Source organism: Pezoporus flaviventris, unplaced genomic scaffold (assembly GCF_033815535.1).
Source record: "Pezoporus flaviventris isolate CSIRO_AGI_PZ_B2104156 unplaced genomic scaffold, CSIRO_AGI_Pfla_v1 ptg000015l, whole genome shotgun sequence".
Classification (NCBI taxonomy): domain Eukaryota; kingdom Metazoa; phylum Chordata; class Aves; order Psittaciformes; family Psittacidae; genus Pezoporus; species Pezoporus flaviventris.
This window is the reverse complement of record NW_026892563.1, coordinates 44,948,623-44,967,921: the sequence shown is the minus strand read 5'-3', so window position 1 is coordinate 44,967,921 and position 19,299 is coordinate 44,948,623.

The following is a 19,299-nucleotide window of genomic DNA, read 5'->3' as shown; positions in this document are numbered from 1 at the left end:
AATGTGTACAGTCTTGCACTGCCTTTGCTGGGTATGCGTCAGTATGTCTGCAAAGAGACACCAGGAATGGAAGAGCTTCAGCATTAAAGGCCACATAAAGGTCATGCTTGAAGGAGGTGGGGGGTAAAGCTCTGATTCAGTGAGCAAAAAAAGATGAAATCAGAAGAAATACATATTCAGTATAGTATGTTCAGTCAGGGACATGAAAGGGGGTTTTATTACCAGATTACCTTAAAATGGTCATCTTCACTTGTCAAACTCCCATCTTGTCTACTCTCATTTTGTTCTTCCAACAAAAGACCTGAATTCAGCTAACCCTAACATCTAGATCTGGTTTGTTATCCAGCTCTCACTCATGAAGCACTCACTGCTTCTTGCAGCTGCATGGCATTACACTGACACTATTATCTGTCAGGTAAGATAAAGTTCCACTAATGCTTTTGTTAAAACACTGGGCAGAAGGGCATCATCCTCCAAGAGCCATGCTTGTGCGGGTGCTCCGACATTGTCCCATCAGTACCATTTACTGGGTCCTTCCCATTGTTCATCTGGAGTTCTTCAACGTGCAGCTATCCCTGCTTTCAAACTGACTTCTTTCCCCCAGTGTGACAACATCGGTGACACACAAAGTATACCTGAGCATGCCTTTCCCATGCTGTATACCAGCACTTGGAGCCATCCGTTCTTCAGTGGGACGCTAGCACTTCATAGCAAAACACGAGTTGCATTCCTGGATCAGCTGCAGAGTTCTATTTTGTTTGCTTTCAGAAATAAAACCTGTCAGATACAACGCCTACCACCTGTTCAGTGTCAGCTTCTTTTTGCGGACTGTTCTTGGCACAGGAACAGTAAGAAACTGAGCTCTAATATAGTTGTATTTAAAATACACTCATCAGCTAGGCTTCCTTGGTTACTTTCTGAAAGGAGAAGATAACAGGTCTTCAGCAGAAATAAAGCTAGCACAAGATGTAGCTGTCTCAACCCCAGTTCAAAATCCAGCCTATCTGAAGCGACACAAAAAGTTTATTGTCTGGAGCAGCACATCAACCTATTCATCAGCCCATGAGACAAGGAATTGCTTGAAACAGACCCAAAAATCAATCCAGTTGGGTCAGAACATCAAGCTCAGCACTGAAGTGGTACTTTCTGAACGTGAACACCTAATGCTTCAACCCACTCTGTTGCATTTTATGTTTTACTTTCCTTGCTGTAGTGTTTGGATATGGAAGAGTAACATGGAGAGTGTCAGGTCCATTTATTACTGTTTGCACACTAGAAGCAGGCTGGTGTTTCCATCAAACAACATCCAATTTAAGTGAGAAAGAAAAAGCTTGAGCTCTCAGGGGGTATCCTTCACATCCAAAAACATATTTGGAGTATATCTTAGATACATGTCCCACCAAAGGCTTCCCAGTCATGGTAGACCATCGTGCTCCAGTCAGATCAATTTGAGCATCAGTTCCCTTCCTTTCCAAGGTCTGGTGAATTCCCTTAACACATGGTCAACAGCTAGAGTTACGACCTCATTTCAGGCTTTTCTGCTATGAAAAGTCTTGATTCTTACGTGTTTTAATGAGTGTTTAAGAATAAGATTCTTAAAATCATATTGCTGCTGGAGGTCTCAAGACTCAGCAGCATGCTGCCAAGAGTTCCAAGGTCTAGTATCTCAGATACCAACACCAGGATGTTTTCCATATGTTCAAATTGGAGCCCTCTAAATGCGGCTTATAAAACTGAAACATTTTGCCATCTTTCAGCAGTAAAGGGGAGTTTGGAAGTCAGATAATCCCAATCTATCAGTAATTTAAAATCCTTGGTTCCGGTGTTGGTGTCCGCTAACACTGGCTTTGGTAGTGCCACCGAATCTTTCTGCAGTGCTAGCCCTGGCCTGTGCATGTTACAGTAAACCCAGGATCTTGAGTCAGTGTATCTTCAGTCTTGCAAAAACAGTGGCTTTGGTTCAAATGCCCGTTGCCATCAGCATAGGTCAGGTTGATGTCATCTGAAGCAAATTCATTGCGTGTCTCTGGCACACAGACAGATTCCCTGTTACATTCTAAGGTGTTGCATGTGGCTTGGTCCCCGCTGGCTCTGTCAAAGACCCGTTCTTACCCATGGGTGAACCTGTCCAGGTCTCACAGTTGTGTTTGTCATGGAGCAGGGCTCTGGCACAAGCCTCCCAGCCTGTAGCCTTTAGGGCAGCAGAGTGTATCTGAGCCACAACAACTCTGTCCCTGCAGCTGGGATCTCTTCTTGCCCTCATCTGCTCGGATAACAAAATGAACCCAGCTGGGAATGCAGCAGTAAAGCTGTTCAGGACCTTCCTGAACTTGCAGGAAGGCAGCAGTCACAGCGAGGAGTGTAGTAGTGTGTCTTCAGTTAGAGCAGCTATGTAAATGGTGTGCAGAGATTGACAAGTTACGGCAACAAAGCCGGGTTTCGTTTTGTTTGGAAGAGCAGTGTTTCCTAATGGCAGTGAGGTGTCAGGGTAATTACCATCGCAGCAGATGGACTGTTGCGTTGTCTTCAAGAGGTTCCAATTTCAAGAGAGAGGTTTGCCAACTGGTCTAAAAAAGGAAGAGGAGGAATTGCAGTTCTAGTCTGTGGCGTAGGGTGGGTGCTGTGTTTTGCTTCAGTGACTGCAGCGGTAAGTTTTCAGTCACAAGTAATATGTGAGCTACTTGAGATGCAACGCAGTTCTAAACCATCCCGTTCCCCTCTCAATGACAGATGTATTTGGCACGTGGCGCAAGCGTTGCTAATGAGTGCTTCCCTGCTTGTATGTCATAAATAGTACCAAGTATTCATCATCGTTTTAACCAGTGCTTAAGAAAATTCTCCCTGTGATGTTTCAAGCAAATAGATGGCTCTTGGCTGGCACAAGGCAAAGGAATGGAGGGAAGCATTCACCATGTGACTGTTTAATCTTGGTACGCAGTCTTTGTCAGAGCATCTTTACTGGTAGCTATCTGCAGTGTACCATATTTGGGATGCAGTTAATTCGGCAAAGTTAATATAGTTAATTCAGTGAAGTTATGTAATTAATTCTCATGCAGAAATCCACAACAGCAAGGAAACTGCTTGTGGATAAAGGGTTGCTAAAGGATGCCATGGGCAAATGCTAGACCTCATAAGAAGTAGGGCATACAAGATGCATGGCTGCAGACCTAGGAGCCAGGCTATTGGCAGGTATCAGCGCAGGTGCACAGTGTAACTTGGCTGACTTGCATGAGGGGAAAAGAAGGGAGCCTATGGTCTGAATGTGAGGACAGCTGTATTTATAACCCGTGCGATTCACTGAGCCCATCATGTCATCACTGTGTAACTCTTGTCAGAAGGAATTTGAGGGCTGCTGTGTCGGGAGGCTCCAGTGCTGTACTGCTTGTCCTTAGCATTTGCTGTTCACTGGTCCCCTGCAACTCGGTGTTTTTAACTTCTTCCTGGCTCTAGAGGCGGTCACGGGTGCCTGGATTGGTACTAAACTGGAGCATAGTGACGCGTGGTGTGTTCGTGGTGTCCGCTCACAGGTGCAGCAGCCCCACTGTAGATTTAAGGCAAAGCCACCTGAATGGATGCTGTTGCACTCAGTGCTGCAGAGGGAAAAGGCTGTTTGTCCTTAGCTCACTGACAGCTTCGCTTGGAGCAGGAACAGCAGAAATACAAGGCGCTCATAAAAAGCCTATATATATATATATATATATATACACACACATATATAAATAAAAGTGGAGCAGAATTTTACTCAATTCCCTACAACAGCAACAGGATCCATTCCATTTTCTAAAGCTTTTACATAAAAATTGCCTGCAATACATGATGTTTGCTGCCATGAGCTCCAGCAGCTGCACTAATCATGCGCTGTTTTCTTATGAATGAGTGAGCAGAAAGTATATATATGTTTTATGGATTTCTGTACCCAGTGGCAAAATGCACCTGACATACCTTGGTCATCAGGAGGTTGTAGTGACAATCGTCCCCAGGCTATCTCTAGAGCTGGGTCTTTACTTCAGCGTTGTCAAACAGCATGGATACAGATGCATTTTTGAAGTAACTCCTTTATGATAGTGGTAGTCCTGTGTGAGAACCATGGAAACACCAGAATATGTAAGGGTCAGTATAAAAGCATTAGTTTTGTATTCACAAGTTCTGGTAATCTGCATCTAGTTTCAAAAACTGAGACAGGAAAACAGACGGGTGCTGTTCCACCTTGGCAAAGGGATTCTAGAACTGAGCATCTTTAATAGGGAGATAAAAACATGCTATTAACAAATGTGGGCTTTTAGACCCTTCAGAAAATACTTCAAGTGCTTTGCAAGATGAGTGTTTTTTTTACTACTGTTGATTAATAAAAACACAAATACCCTTAGTTTAAATGTCCTCGAATAAGCAGAAAATGGTAGAGGTCATTTTTCAGATGCCACGCATTGCTTCAGACCTAGATGGGAGCCCCTTGGCAGCCCTGGCCTGTCACACTTGGCACTGCTTGTGGGAGGATGTGGTGGCATGGCTGGCATGTGCAGCTGCCTTTGGCATCAATCCACTGTCCCATAAACCTCAGCCATTGGAAATCCATTGCCATCAAGTTAGAAGGGACATAAACAGCATAAAAGCTGTTTAGAAGTAAGAATTGGTTGGGTTTTGTCACTTTTGCCAAATCTGCTGTGCAATTGAAAATGCTTGATATTTGATAGAGAGAAACCTCTTCTCTGCATGGTTTTGTTTATGTTGCTGGAAGTTGGGAATGTCAAGCTTCACTTATAAGTTTAATAGCTTCCTTTTCAGTCGTCTTGCCTTGCTTTTCCTCTCCTGAGCAGCTAAAAACTTGATGGACATCAGTGGCAAACCATCCCACTGGTGTTCCGTAGGTTAGGCAGTGTCCCACCTTCCCAACCTGCTGCACAGCGCTGAAAATCCCATAGAGAATGGCTTTTAATTAGTGGTATTTAAGGACATTTCTCCTCAGGCGTGCATCAAACCCAGCTTCTGCAAATGATAGGCACAAGGAGGTGGGATGCTCCAGCAAAGCGGGTAGAGCAGCAAAGCTGCGCTCCCCAGGCCCTTCTTCTGCCCAGCTTCCTCTAGGAGAGCCCAGTGTCAGGATATGTCAAATAGGATGAATTATTTAGTCCTTCAAGCAGTGTATTGTTAAGAGCAGCTTCCCAGGATTCACAGTGTAGGAGGATTTGGTCTGGTTCATTTCTAGTGCATGGCTTGTTATGGCAACTCATGTACCTTGAAGTCACATGTTCGTATGTAAAAACAAACCCAAATCCCCTTAAGCACTGCTTATTAGACCTGAGACATTTGTGTTAACTCATGCCGAGCCTTAACTTGCTGAACAGAGCTCTTTTACCACATTTCTAGTCTTAGATGGGGGAAAAAAGCCCCCAGATGATTCAATTTTCCTTCTCAGTAATTACTGAAGAAACCCATCAGATCCAACAAGCGTAATAGCGGCTTTCCCAGTTACCCTGCCCATAAAGCCTCACCTAAACCAACAGGTAGGCATGGAGGGAGCCTGCAGGGTCAGGACAACGTTTATGTGAAGTGTCATTTCTTTCCCTCGGGAGAAGGCACCCTGGCCATCGGGAAGCATGGCACAGCATCCCCACTGCTCGGATGGGGATGCCAGCTCAAGGATGTGGGCAGAGCCCCTCAGCACCCGCTGCAGAAAGCTGCAGTAAGAGCTGCACCTGCAGCATTCACCTATCAGAGTGAGGGCTGTTGCTGTGCATGTCCTGTCAGTCAGTAAAGCGTGGCTTTTAGCTGCTATCTTCCACCTACATCTGTTTGAGAGCTGTCCTGGGCACCGGGTGTGACAGAGCTGGTGTGGGGTGAGCGCATCTTAGCGGGGTTGAGTTGTTGGTGGCTGTAACCACACAGGACACTTGCTGTTGTAACCTCCGTCTGTCTCCCTGAAATACTGTGGTGGTGGTGGTTGTCTCAAGCCCCTGTGCACACGGCATTGTTGCTGACACAAAGACATCCTTATCCTCGTGTTGGTACTGGGCACTGATTTGATCAAGAAACACGGATTCAGGAAGGATGCCACAGACTGTAGTAGTTAAGTGTGGCACGAGATCACCTTTTGTTCACCCATGTGAAATACATAAAGGGGGGGGGGGGTGAAATGGATAATTCAGGGTGTAGGCAATCCTATAGGAAAGGCCAGTGCATCCATGAATCAGATTTGGCATTTCCCACCTGTGTGTCTGCCTCGGTGAGGGCAGATCAGCAGGATGCTGAAGTAACTGTGCTGCGGGAATGGTGAACAGATGGATTCCCACAGCCATCTGTAGGTGAGCGTGGCAGACTGCTGCTGCTATTCACCTCCTTTCATTCCTTGCAGGTTGATTGCTGTTAATGGAGTTGTGTTAATTGCGCACTGTAAGCCAGCTGAGAGGAGCTCAAGTGTGCGAGGTCAGCTTTGAGCAACTCTACTAAGTGAACTGTAGGATCGCAAACCATGGTTGCAGTAGCTGTGTTTGTGGAGGAGTCTCACAGGGACGGACCACGCTTTTCTCTGTGCAGAATACCCATGACTGGGAACAATTACCCAATTGGGAAGCACATCCCTCAAGCAAGGGGTGCAAACGCCTTCGTTTTCTGCCCGTCCTGGGCTGTCAGGAAGCTCCCTGCCCGCACGCCGGTTGCTGTGCCTGCTCTACAGACAACCTCCTGCAGCAGCTGGCAGAGCGTTGAGAGAAAAAGCATTTAGTGGCTGAAAAGGAACCAGGTGAAGCAGAGCAGGTCCGAAAACATCACTTCATCAACAGGCTTGTGATGGGGGAAAAATGGCACTATAAAAGGGGAAGTGAAGTGTGTGGAAGGGATGGACTGGTCTTACCCAGGCCCAGTAACCACCTCGGCAAGGATGGCCCAGCACTAGGAGGTTTTGGCTGCTGTTTTCACACACAGACTATGACATACAGTGGGTGCCTACCAACCTGCACTTCAGTTGCAAAGGAACCAATACGTTCAGCAGCCCCCAGCTTTCACGATGGATATAATCCTCAGCAATGCCTGGAGAAGGGAAAGTGCTTTCTTCCATGTTTCAGTTTCTTTCCTGCTCCGATAGACTCTTAATCCCTCATTCTCTCGCTGATTCCCTCGCTCCTGCTCATCCCTAGAAACCCTACCCAAGAGAAGCAAAAATAGGCTGTGGTGGAGTCAAAAGTGACGTTGCCACAGGTCAGCCTGAACATGACTTCCAAGTTAAACCCTTTTCCTCAGTAGTTGATTTTGTATCTAATGTAAGTGTTTCTCTCTTAAAGTTTGCCTCTTTATTCCCCCTTCCCAGCGTAGCAGGGTGCTTCTTGTATTTTCCTTGCTACTATCAGCATGTCCTTTGAGTCCTGTAGAGCTGAACAGGGATTACTGACGAGACTGGAAAATAACATTGATCCTGTATCCCTTGCAGGCAGAAAATTCATATCAAAGCACACAAAAAAGGGGCCATTCTGCCTTCTGTTGTGCTTGCTGTGTAACACCAAGGGTAAAGCAAGGTCCAGATACATAAGTAAGGTGAACTAATGCTCTGTGGCGTTGCAGGGAGTGAAGTGACTCAGTGTTGAACAGTGTTTTCTCGCACAGTGGCTTTGCCAATAGGGGCAGAGGAATTTCCATCGTGCACCATACAGGTCAGCTTCTGGCTTTTGCAAGTGCCTCTCTTCTTGTGGTACTTACCTGCATGCTTCAGGTGGATACCTGGATGGGATAGAGAAGGATACCTGCTGCTTGGATGGCTAAGGTGCTTCTGAGGTCGCTATGGAATATCATTCTGGAATGTTCTAGCCTTAGTGTTTTATAAGCAAAGATGCAGAGGGCAATGCTGAATTCAGGAAGGATGTGTTTGCCTGGCCAGTGACAGGTATGCTTTTGAATACAGACCATCTGTCACCCGTCATACTGCAAATACATCCTGTTCCATCAGGGACATCCTTCTTTAAAATACCCATGTTCAAGCTCTCCTTCAAAACACCAGAATTATTATGGGAAACAGTTTATTCAATTGCACTGTGCTGGAACACCCAGCAGAGCAGACCCTTGTGCTGGTGGGACTGTGCTGAGTCCTGCAGGATGGATCCTGGCTCAGCAGGTCACATTGCAGGCTCTGAAGGATACCTGGGTACGTGTGAAAACAGAGGCAAAACAAGGAACATCTCTCCTGCCCCCACAGCCACCTTGCTGGGGTTTTGTGTCCGAATGGGACCCCCGTGCTTGTGCTGCTGCGGTTCAGGTCTGCACTGGGTCTGAGCCACTTACTTACAGCTGGGGTGGTACCCAAGGTAGAGTGATTGCGTGTCAGGGTGTCATCACTGGTTTGGGAAGAGGCTCCCAGAAACCCTTACAGCACAGGGTGTGTTAAGTGCTGTCTGCATCATGAACAAAAGTGATGCTGCACCTCATGAGCATTGAAGCCTGAAGAGGGTTAGGCTGAGAGCACAATGACATCCCTTGTGAAAGGACCTTGTCCCTCTATCCCTGTTTTTAATATCCTGGCCCATCTGCATGTGTATGCTCCCACTTTACCTTTGCAAGTGGACCCTGAGATGCCAACTGGGAGCAGACAGGAAAAGGGTGGCCAAGAAGGCACCGTTGGTCTCAGTGGGTCCTAACAGTGTCTCCAGCAAACGTTTCTCCCTTCCCCATTCCCTGCTCAGTGGCTTGGGCTCTTGGACAGCAGCAATAGGCAATGCTGTGCTGCCAGGGGAACATGAGGCCAAAGTGGTCCAACAGAAGATTTGGCCCAAAATGTGTTAAAGTGTGTCCTCAAGTAGCCAGGTTTAATTTTAATGTCATATTTAATACCCTTCAGGACACTGGCTGTGGGTTGAGAGAAGGGTTATGCCCTAAAAGTAAAATGGGATGGATGGATGGATGGATGGATGGATGGATGGATGGATGGATGGATGGATGGGTGGATGGATGGATGGGTGGATGGATGGATGGGTGGATGGGTGGATGGATGGATGGATGGATGGATGGATGGATGGATGGATGGATGGATGGATGGATGGATGGATGGATGGGTGGGTGGATGGGTGGATGGATGGGTGGATGGATGGGTGGATGGATGGGTGGATGGGTGGATGGATGGGTGGATGCTGTCTGAAGGACTGCTGAGAGTTCAGTGTGGGGTGAGAGGCATCACATCTTCCTTAGAGAGAGGAGCCCTTGCAACATGGTTTGAACATCGCTGGGGGGTTGGCAGGGGAAGCACTTTTTGACTGAGAAATGTTCTTTTAGGTTAAACAACAAAACTCTGCATGCACATACAGACTAGGTCCTCATAGCGCGGCCAGGCTTTGACAGTGTACTGCAGCATTATTGCTATTTATAATCAACAATTACTAACACTATAATCCAGTAAACTTAGTGGTAGCAATTACAGCAACATAAATAGCAATCCAGATGACTAAAGGCATTGCTGTCAATGCAGATGGCAGCTATAGCATCAGAAAAACATAATTTGGAGGGACGATACCAGAAGCTGGTATGTGAGCTTGGGTCTGCTAGTCTTTTATATACCGTTTTTAATATACTTCCTGAAATGAAGCTTCAGAAAGGTACACTGCCTCTTTAAATTAGCCTAGGAACTACAGGTAGTTCACATTATTTTTAAAGTAATAAATCTCTCTATATATCTATATTAAAATATATATGTATACATAAGCTGGCTAGCCTACCTTGTGGGAAGGCTGCAGCTAAACTACGTCTGAGCTAATATTGTATTACCATGGTCCTCTGGTTTGTAGATAGCCCTTCCTTCTTAGATGAGGTTCTGTTCTTGCTCCACAGAAGGTGCCTGTGTATATAACTCCTTTGTATTGCTTTCTGCAGAGTCCCTTATATATTTCTTACTACTAATGCTGTGTAGAAAAGGAAATCCAGAGATTTTACTACTGATTATTAACCATATAATGGCCATTAGCAAAATAAAGATTTAGTTGTTTGGGAAACAGATTATTTATATTGTGTATGGTTTATTGCCTGATAACTTGTTTGGTGACTGGATATTCTTTTCCTTCTCCTGGTCCTTTTCTGCTTTTTCCAGCTCTGGTGTTTACTCCTCCCTTTGGTTATCTAGCAGGCAATAAAGTATATTGTATGTTTTGAAGCCAAGCAGTGTGCTTCTTAATCGTGCGGGAAGGGGGAGTCAGTGTTGGTGGAGGCCCCATGGTGGCTGCTGCCTGGCACCTCTCCCATGGCAGCTCCTTGACAAGGCAGGGCCCCGGCAAGTCCCAAGACAAAAACCTGGCGTTTCCTACTGAAAAGGAAGCAGCTGCAAAGAGGAGCAGGCACAGCCTTGCCCCCAGCCATCCCTTAGCACTGTGGATGCAGATGAGTGACTGTTCTGATTTCACGCTACAGCCCCTCTCGCAGTGGCAGTACCATCGCTATCACTGGCAGCTTCTGGCTCTCCCAACAGCCTGGTGGTGCCAGGGTTTTACCCTAAGTATAGAGCTTGGCGCACACACACAGCAGGAATGGCAAGGGGCACTCCATGCGTTCCTGCACACAAGGGGATGCATCATCCATCCTCAGCAGCTACACGCGTTGCTCATGCATGCGTCAAGCAGCCCAAACTGACCTGATCTGCTTGTTCGGGGGTTTATTGCTTTCTTTTGTTCTGCTTTTACTGGGCAGTCACGTTCTGCATGGCAATTCCTCTCTCCTGGTATCATCTATGGCACTTTAATGTGTTTCCAGGATCCCACTCCCAGCGCCAGCTGTGCAGGAGGAGCACATCCTTCCCTAAGCCAATCCCTTCCTCTTCCTCAGCCGTGTCACCTCCCGAGGGGACACACAGCATCACCCCTCGCTTTGCCCTCCTCAAGGCAGAAGGTCTAGCACAGCATGGGGGATCTGCAGTCAGGTTGCTGACAAAGACAAGGACAAAGTCCTTCCCCAGGAGCCAGGTTGTAGGCTCCACTACCATGCGGACACGGTAGAAAAGACCAAAGCCACTTCCCACTCAATCTCAGAGGAAATGAATAGCTTTGGCACCTGGGCAGAGGAAGCTGCTGAAAAACTCAGCCTTTTCCACTCAACACCATGCTCTGGTGGTTATTTTTCCCCATCCCACTGTGAAGCGAAAGGTGAAATGCTGGTGCTGCCTGTGCACCACCCAAAAGCAGTAAAAATCTCTCATTTGTAAGTCAAATGGTAATGTTTTGCCTCAGTTTTGTCCCTCACCTCTTGTACTGTTTATTGCATACGCATCTGTGTGCATGCTATGCAGGTACACAGCTGAAACACACCTTAGTCCATACTTGCTAGCAATTTCAAATGGTTGCTGGCTGGACACTGATGCTCTCAATGGCAGCAGCTGCAAACGTGACAGTACTTCTAGGGTTTTGCATTCGTGTTGTCCTGCCTGAGCACTGCTCTGGTTCCTGCCCCCAAGGTGGGTTTCTTAGGGGGCAATGGGCACAAGCCCCTGCTTGGCCAGGCAGCCATGAAAGGACCCACATGCATGCAACAAGGTGAAGAGGGTGAGGGTTAGGGAGGGACAGCGTGCCCTGATGATGGGGTTACAGATGTGCCGCCAGAGCTGCACAGCCAGGGGCTGATCCCTGCCTGTGGGTCGGGTTCTTCCCAAACACACAGCTCGGAGCACCCCTCATCCAGCTGGAGCGAGAGGAGCAAGCTGCTGCCTCCATCCTAACTGGGCAGCCCCCTGCTTCCTAATGCCCAAGCCACATGTGAGTGATGGACAGTGCCGGGTGGGGGTGAGCAATTGTCCAACAGATTCCTTTACATACATATGGGGTTGTAACCAAAGGGCTCAGCAGTGCAAAACTATTATTTTCTGCTCATTTTGGGGCTTTTTCCTCATTTAGAAGCAGGAATACAACGTGACCCCTTGAACAGCACAAACCTCCAGTCCGGTCCTCTACCATGCGCACCCCTCCTGCTGGAAAAGTGCTCCTTTTGTACTAACAAAAGTATATGGAGGATTATTTTATATAGAGGATCATTCCGTTTGTTTTGTCATCAACAGAGAAGAGGAACCGGAGATTTGCACCCGGGAAATGCCTGGCTTCATCCTCCTGTGCTCACTGCATCATGGGGGAAGAACAGCAACAAAACCTTTTATAAGCTTCTATTCCCATTTCCAAGCAGGGAGGCTTCTCCCTTTGACCACAACCCCCTAAAACCCTGCTCTTGCGTCCTCAGATGCCTGTGCCAGGACTTGGCCTCACTTGCACGGCCCACCTGGAGCAATGAGTTGGTAACGTGGGCAGCAGCAAAGCCGGCGACTCAAGCGGGTGCAACAGCCCACAGCATCTATATTCAGCAGCTAATGAGTGCTGGAGTAAGCACCTCAAATATGAAGCATATTTTATATGCATGTCTCCATCTTTTCCCTATTTTTCCCCTTTAAAATTGCTTATTATGGGATATTTATGATTGGCAGAATTTATTTTTATTTCCATAGTGCAAATTGGGTCAGACACAACTGAGATGGAAGAAAAGAAAGGCTGCTGCACGTAAATGGGGAGGTTAAGGCCCTCCTCTCCATATTAGCCCCTCCGGCAGTCGCAGGGAGCACTTGTACCTGTAAAAGGAGCCTTGTGTTGGTGTCCTCAGAGGAAGCCCTGGGCAGTTAGATGCCCCCAGGTTTGCGGAGGGCTGGCTGCAAGAGCAGGACAGGGCAGACCACGCGCCTGGTGTGCAAGAGCTACCTTGTCCTGCCGACAGCCTGCTGCTTGTCTGACAGCCTCGGCTGTAAGGGAATGGGAAGCTCCGGTTGTGGGTCACTGGGCGGCAGTGATTGGTTGATTGATAGACTCTGATTTAAATATACCTAATAATAAAGCGAGGCACTGCGAGCCATGTGGGGCAAAAATCCTCCTCCCCCTCACTGCGTCTCGTCGGCTTCCTGTTGTTTGCTCAGATACATTTGAGGGCACAACTTAGGCTGGCACTTAATTACCTGTCTGAAGGACCTGAGTCTTTAATTAAAAGCCTGGTAGTAAAAGCACAAAGAGAAATCCTAAGGGGCAGAGGCACTCGTGGATGCGAAATCTCAGCAAAACTGCTCCCCTTTCCTGGGTTTAATTCCTCCCTAACAAACAATAAAAATGACTTCTTTTTCACTGGCAAGTCTCACTCTAGAAGGTTTCAGCAATTCCTTTTTATTCAGATCGAGCTGGGGAAGGAGACACCAAACGCAAACATTCTCAGTGCCAGCCATCCCTTTGGAAGGGAAATCTCCCAGTGCACCAGCCTGGGAAGAGGGTTTGTCTCCCATGATCTCCAGCACTTACAAGGGCAGGAGCAGTGCTGTGCTTTAGCTGCTGCTAAAGGCAGTGGAGGAAGCCTGCGCCCTTGATGCACCAGAGCCATGACTGCAGCACTGAAAGCATCCCTCCTATAGCAGCCACACCAAAAAGGGGTTGGAGAAGTGCAAATGGGAACGTGCCTGGGTGGGCCAGCTCCAGTGGAAGGGTCAGGTTATCTCTAACAGGCAGCTTTGTTTATGGAGCATTTCTACCAGATGCATCATCACATAGAAACCTTACCTCTTTCTTAGCTCCTTCCCATGAGCTGTTGGGTCTGGCAGGCCACCAATCCTCCCCAGCTGCTCTACTCATCCTTCCCAACCTGGAGTTTCAGTCAGCATCGTAGCAAACAGGCAGCCTCCCATCACTTACCTCCCACCTGTATTCAAGCAGAGGAACTGCTCCACCATACAGTGGCTTCTTGGCACCCCGGTGACAACAGTCTCATGGCGTGGTGACAATGGCACGCTCATCTCTGCGTGAGAAGAACTCATCTCTCCTTTTGGCTCACTTGGCTGGAGGGGCTGGAGCCCTCTGTGTGAAAGCAGAGCTATAGAACCACAAACCCCTCCCAGCAGCCCTGTATTGATCACCTGCATGTGTTGCTGGTTGCTTCGTTAGCCATGGAGACCCATGGCTGGGTCTTTTCACCAGTCCAGTGAAGGGTGCTGGCAGGTCTGATGGCAAAGCTGCAGCCACACAGCCGGAAGGCAGCAGCGCTCCAGGCAGCCCTCTGAGGGGATTTGGGCTTCCCCATCATCTTCTCATTGCTTTAGCTCCTGGGAGGGATGGTTTTGCTGCCATGCCCTAAATGTGCTTGCAGCCAGTGGTGCTTCACCACAGGAGGAACTGCCTTGGCCTGGCCACCTGTTTTGGTTTCTAAATCTCCAGATAATTGAGTGGCAGCTGGCAATGAGCTTTTTAAAAGCGAGGCCTTTAAAGGTTAATGGAGAATACCTCAAGGTACTGATGGGTAACACAGCTATTCCCTTGGTTTGCATCTGACTGAAAAGGGTGGACCCTTGAAGTTGCCAGAAAAGCCTGGATTAGCAGCACAATTGATTCATCTTTTGGAGGCTGGAGGGTGGTTGATTCATAACTCCAGCTTCAGCCAGGTATTTGGTGTCCTTTCCTCTCTCCCCCCCCTCCAGCTGTCTGGTTCCTGTTGACTGTAACAGGAATGAGGCATGTGCATCCCTCCGAAACGCCTGAGGAATCTCAGCTTCGGTGTTTTCCTCCCATAAGCAGGCAGAGCACAGGTATGATGCAAAGGCTGGCAGTCAGCAGCTGCCCCACTGCTGCTGCCTGCCCCCCAGGGCACACAACCACAGTCACTGCCCATTTCTGATGTGCCTTGCCTCTGAAAGCACAGGGGTGGGTGCAGCAGCTCTGGAACAGCACCAGTGGCAAAGATGGGTTAAAGATTAAACTGGCAGGGGGGGAAGATCCCCTGAGCAGAGCTGAGGATGTTTCCCCAGGGAAATAAGGAAAAGGGAAGGGGAAACTCCCCAGTGGGAGCTGAGCAATCCTGCCAGGTTTATGCCTTCAAAGGCCAGGACTGCAGGGCTGCAATGCGTGCGAATCCTTCCCCTTGCAGTGTGCCACCACCCCTCCTGCTGGCCCTTGCTCCAAGCCTTATTCCCATTTTCCAGGTGTTGGTGTTAGCATTGGCAAGGTTGAGTAGAGAGCAGCAATGGTGGCATCTCCACTAGGACCACGCAAGTCTGGGCTCTTTTCTCCTGCATCCACGTGATGTTAGCACACGTGGGGTCTAAGGCAATACATGCAGAGGGCTGCTTTTCCTGCAGCCAGGCTATTGCTGTGCAGAGATAATGTTATTTCTAACTGACTGCTTCAGGGTTTTCTTATGCTGTGGAAAATGTCTATTGATCCAAATACGTGCAGCTGTGTGAGGATGGCAGACACAATGTGTAGCACCACCACTGCCAGCACTGATGTATGCTGGGTGTTTTAAATGTTCTACTAACACTATCCCAAGGCTGTAAAGGCTTGTAACTGGGCTGGCCACCATGGCATGCCATGTCCCGAGGCTCAGGGGCTGCTGATCTCAGACACATAATGGGTATGGTGACAGCTATGGGTCTCTGCCAACTGCAAGTGAAAGCCGTCCCGATGCATGCGTTGCAGAGGCTGCCTTGCCTGGGGTTTGATGGACAGGCAGAAAGGAGAAGGGGAAGTGAGCACCACTGATAGCAGGCACTGTGAGGGAAGGAGGCTGAGGCTGAAGCCACCCAAATGCCTCACGAGGAGGGGAGGAACTTTTCACACTGAGGAAACACTGCTTGTGAACCTCAAATGATGTCTGACTGCTGCAGGAAGCGGGCAAGGGGCCAAGGCTCCATGATCTGCGGACCCCCAACCTCCACATGACGTTCTTATACCCCCAGCAACCTGTGTTTGCAGCTGCCCATGAAGCCAGAAACGTTTCTTTTAAACTAAAAACTAAATCCATCTTCATCCAACCCAGCTTGAAACCCTGCCCGGAGGCCACTCCATGGTGATGCTGTACCTGGGGGAGGCGTAGAGCTGAACCCCAGCAGGCGCTGATGGAGCAAGCCACGGAGAGGCCACCCTGCCTTTTCTCCTTCGTGTAACCGATCCTTAAACAGGAGGATAAAGAAACTGCCTGACTGCAAACGAGAGCACTAAAATATTTGCCTCGAACAGATGGCTCTGGTGACTCAGATCAAACACCCCCTGCTCCGAGGGAGCTGAAAAGCAGCCGTGGTTTGCCAGTTAGAAAACAATGACACGCCGCGGTGACGAGCCTAGATGGGGAAAGTGGAGGGGGGATAAAAGAGCACTCACAGGTCCCGTTTAACAGATAGAAAGGGTTCATCCGGACCACTTCTCTGTCTAGCACCGGCGTGGTGCGTGGTGCATGCGTGCAAAGGATGGGGTGTGGGACCGTGGGAGCTGATCTGCTGTCGTTATCCAGGAGGGAGCTATAGCACTTACAGACTCCCAGGGCACAGGGAGTTCTATAAATACCCTCAGCTGCTTGGCTTCAGTGGTTTCTGTAGCAGGGAAACTCGAGGATATGGCTATTTTTTGCCATAGTTTTATGCCTTCGCTACCCTTGCAAATTCACCAGATCCTTGGCTTTTGTCAGGTTTGGCTACTGGCCGGCCCCAAGCCTGTGCTTCTTCCTTTTCACTGGCTACCTTTACGAATACCCGCTGCTCTGCCTTCTCCTTCTCACACTTGATGCTTTCACACCTCCCAAAAAAGCTTGTGCTATATCGAAGCACTCGCATTATTCTGGAAGCCTTCAAAACGCCTGTGTTACTTTCCTTGCAGCTTACCAAACACGGAGTAGCTGCTGCAACGTTAGGTAGGCATCGACTTGAATTACACCTGCAGATGCACTTTTGATTTGCCTGTTCTGACTGGTGTAGTTTTGCAGCTAACAGGGAGTAGCTACCGCTGGGGTGATGGTACAGACACAGATGCTTGTCCCTTGCCCAAGCCTTTCCAGCTCTGCTGGAAAGGAAATCATAGTTTTTGCCCTTAAAATATCTGGTTGGGCTGTTGAGTTTCCTTGCTTGGTTTCTGCTGAAGGCTTCTATTCAGGACCATGCATTAGGGGCTTCCCAACCTTTAGCAGAGTGGATAGAAAGATTAGGCTTTTAATGAAGTCCATTAATAAAGCCCTCAAGCCATTGGAATGAGGCAAATGTACAGCAAGAAAGATCAGATTAACCATCTCTTTTCTTGTTTTCCAAGCTGATGTACCCTTGCCTCCACCTGTAGGGTATGGTGCATTCACCACTCCTATATGGTGTAAGGTATGTAGCACCACATACATGTATTTATGTACGTATGTGTGTGCATGTATCTGATTATTTACCTTACATACCAGAGCACAATAGTAAAAGTCTCTTCATCTCCCTATCTTGAGGTAACTACTGGTTGCCATACAGAAAATCAGGAATGGGTACAAGTTCCTATGTGTTTTCCTTGACCATAGCCCTTGGTAGACTGGGAAAGGCAGGCATGACGCCAAAGGCTGCTGTAATCCTTGGTCTTACCTGGTTTGTGCTTGGTTGGGCTGAAACAGTACCTAAAAGCCTTCAACAGCACTTTCCTATTGCATAAAAACCCAAAGACACACTTCAAGAAAGGAAGACGGTTCCTTCTGCTTAACCTTCCCATCCCACCTCCCAGCCCCAGTGCCTACGTTTGGCAGCATCATGAGGTTTCAAAGCAGTTTAAGGACCTACGTATTGGTTAAAACGGCCTGACCAAACACTTGAATACGTTCAGAGGTTAAAATACACCAGGACTTTAAAGCAGGTATTTTTAAATTGCTTCTTTTAATCAGCTGAATCTGAATTTTGGTTCTGTTTTTTTCCTGCTTCCCTAAAGAAAAGTTGGTGTTTCAAAAGCTACGGGCTCCAGCTTGAGTGATTCACCCTGCTGCGGAGATCATCTGAATGAAAACAAAGCACGGATCCAACAGCCATGCTCGCTAAGGGAGAATTAAGCCACTAATGCCATTTTTAATTGGCCTTTATGAATAATCATGACACATGTTCCCGGTTGCTCTCTTCTAGCTCTGTTAGGGATAATCCCTTGCAAAAGAGAACCCCTGCCAGTTTGAAGACCGTTATCCTCAAAGAGAAGCAGCCTCCGGAGGCAAGGTGGGCTCCGCTCTCTGAAACGCATGGACCAGTCATTAAGACATGATGCTGGCCATCCTCCTCCTCACAGGAGGGTATCCAATGATTTCAGAGGTGTTCCCAGGGAACAACAGTGTTCTGCTGCTCTTTCCGTGAGCCATGATCCAGTACTATAAAAGCAGCAGGTTATTAGTGCTGTAGTGAAGAAGCCCATTTTTTAGTGCATTAGGTAGGGCAGCATGGTACATCACTGCGATCACTGTTGTGGCAGGTGGGAAGAGATTGAGTACTCACTGTGAATAAGGTGATGGATGTGGAGCTCTGCCCATTGCTGCCCTGTGGCATCCTCCTCGTGCCACCTTGCTGACGACGCTCAAGCTTGGTCTTACCTTTAGTCCTTCACTGGCAGAACTGTGTTCTGCTCCCTCTAGGATCACCGTAACACCTTTGGGAATCCAGCCAGGAAGGGGACATCTCAGAGGTGGCAATGTGCTCTTCAGGCACGCAGCTACTCGAAGACACAGACAGCAAAGGCTTTCAAATGTCATTGATTCCCCTTCGGCACTGAGGGAACTCGGTCACTTGGCTGGGATGGAGTTAATTTGCTTCCTGTAGCTGGTGCAGGGCTGTGTTTTGGCTTCAGCCTAAGAACAATGCTGATAACACACCGATGGTTTAGTTGTTGCTCTGTAGCACTTACCCTGATCAAGGACGTTTCAGTCTCATGCTCTGCCAGTGATGAGGGGCACAAGAAGCTGGAGGCAGCAGAGACAAACCAGCCAAAGGTGGTTTCCATACCACAGCACATCATGCCCAGTATAGAAACTGGGGGAATTACCTGGGAGGGACTTATTGCTGCCCAAGTCAGGCTGGGTATCCCTCAGCGGGTGGTGAGTAATGGTACTGTGCATCACTGCTGTTTATTCTTTATCTGTCCCTTTCTAGTCTTATATTCTCTCCCCTTGTTATTTCCCTTATTTTTATTATTAGCAGTATTTATAATACTTGTGTTATCAAACTGTTCTTGTCTCAACCCCTGGGGTTTACATTCATTCTTCTCCCCATCCTGCCTGAGGGGGTGGACGAGAGGGTTGAGTGAGTGGCTGCATGGTGCTGAGTTACACACCAGTCACCTAGGGATGCTCAGACTCCAACGAGATACGACTGCTGCCTGCATATATGGCTTTAAAAATCTCTCTATTGGCAAAGCTGCTGTTTAACTGGGTCCCTTTCAGATCTATGAGAGCACCACGGTCAGGAATGACATGCTAAAGCTTACAACAGCAAGTGCATGTACATTTGCTTCATTAAAAGACAGAATCTACCCCCCAGACTGATCGGCTTGGTAAAGTTAACAGAAAACC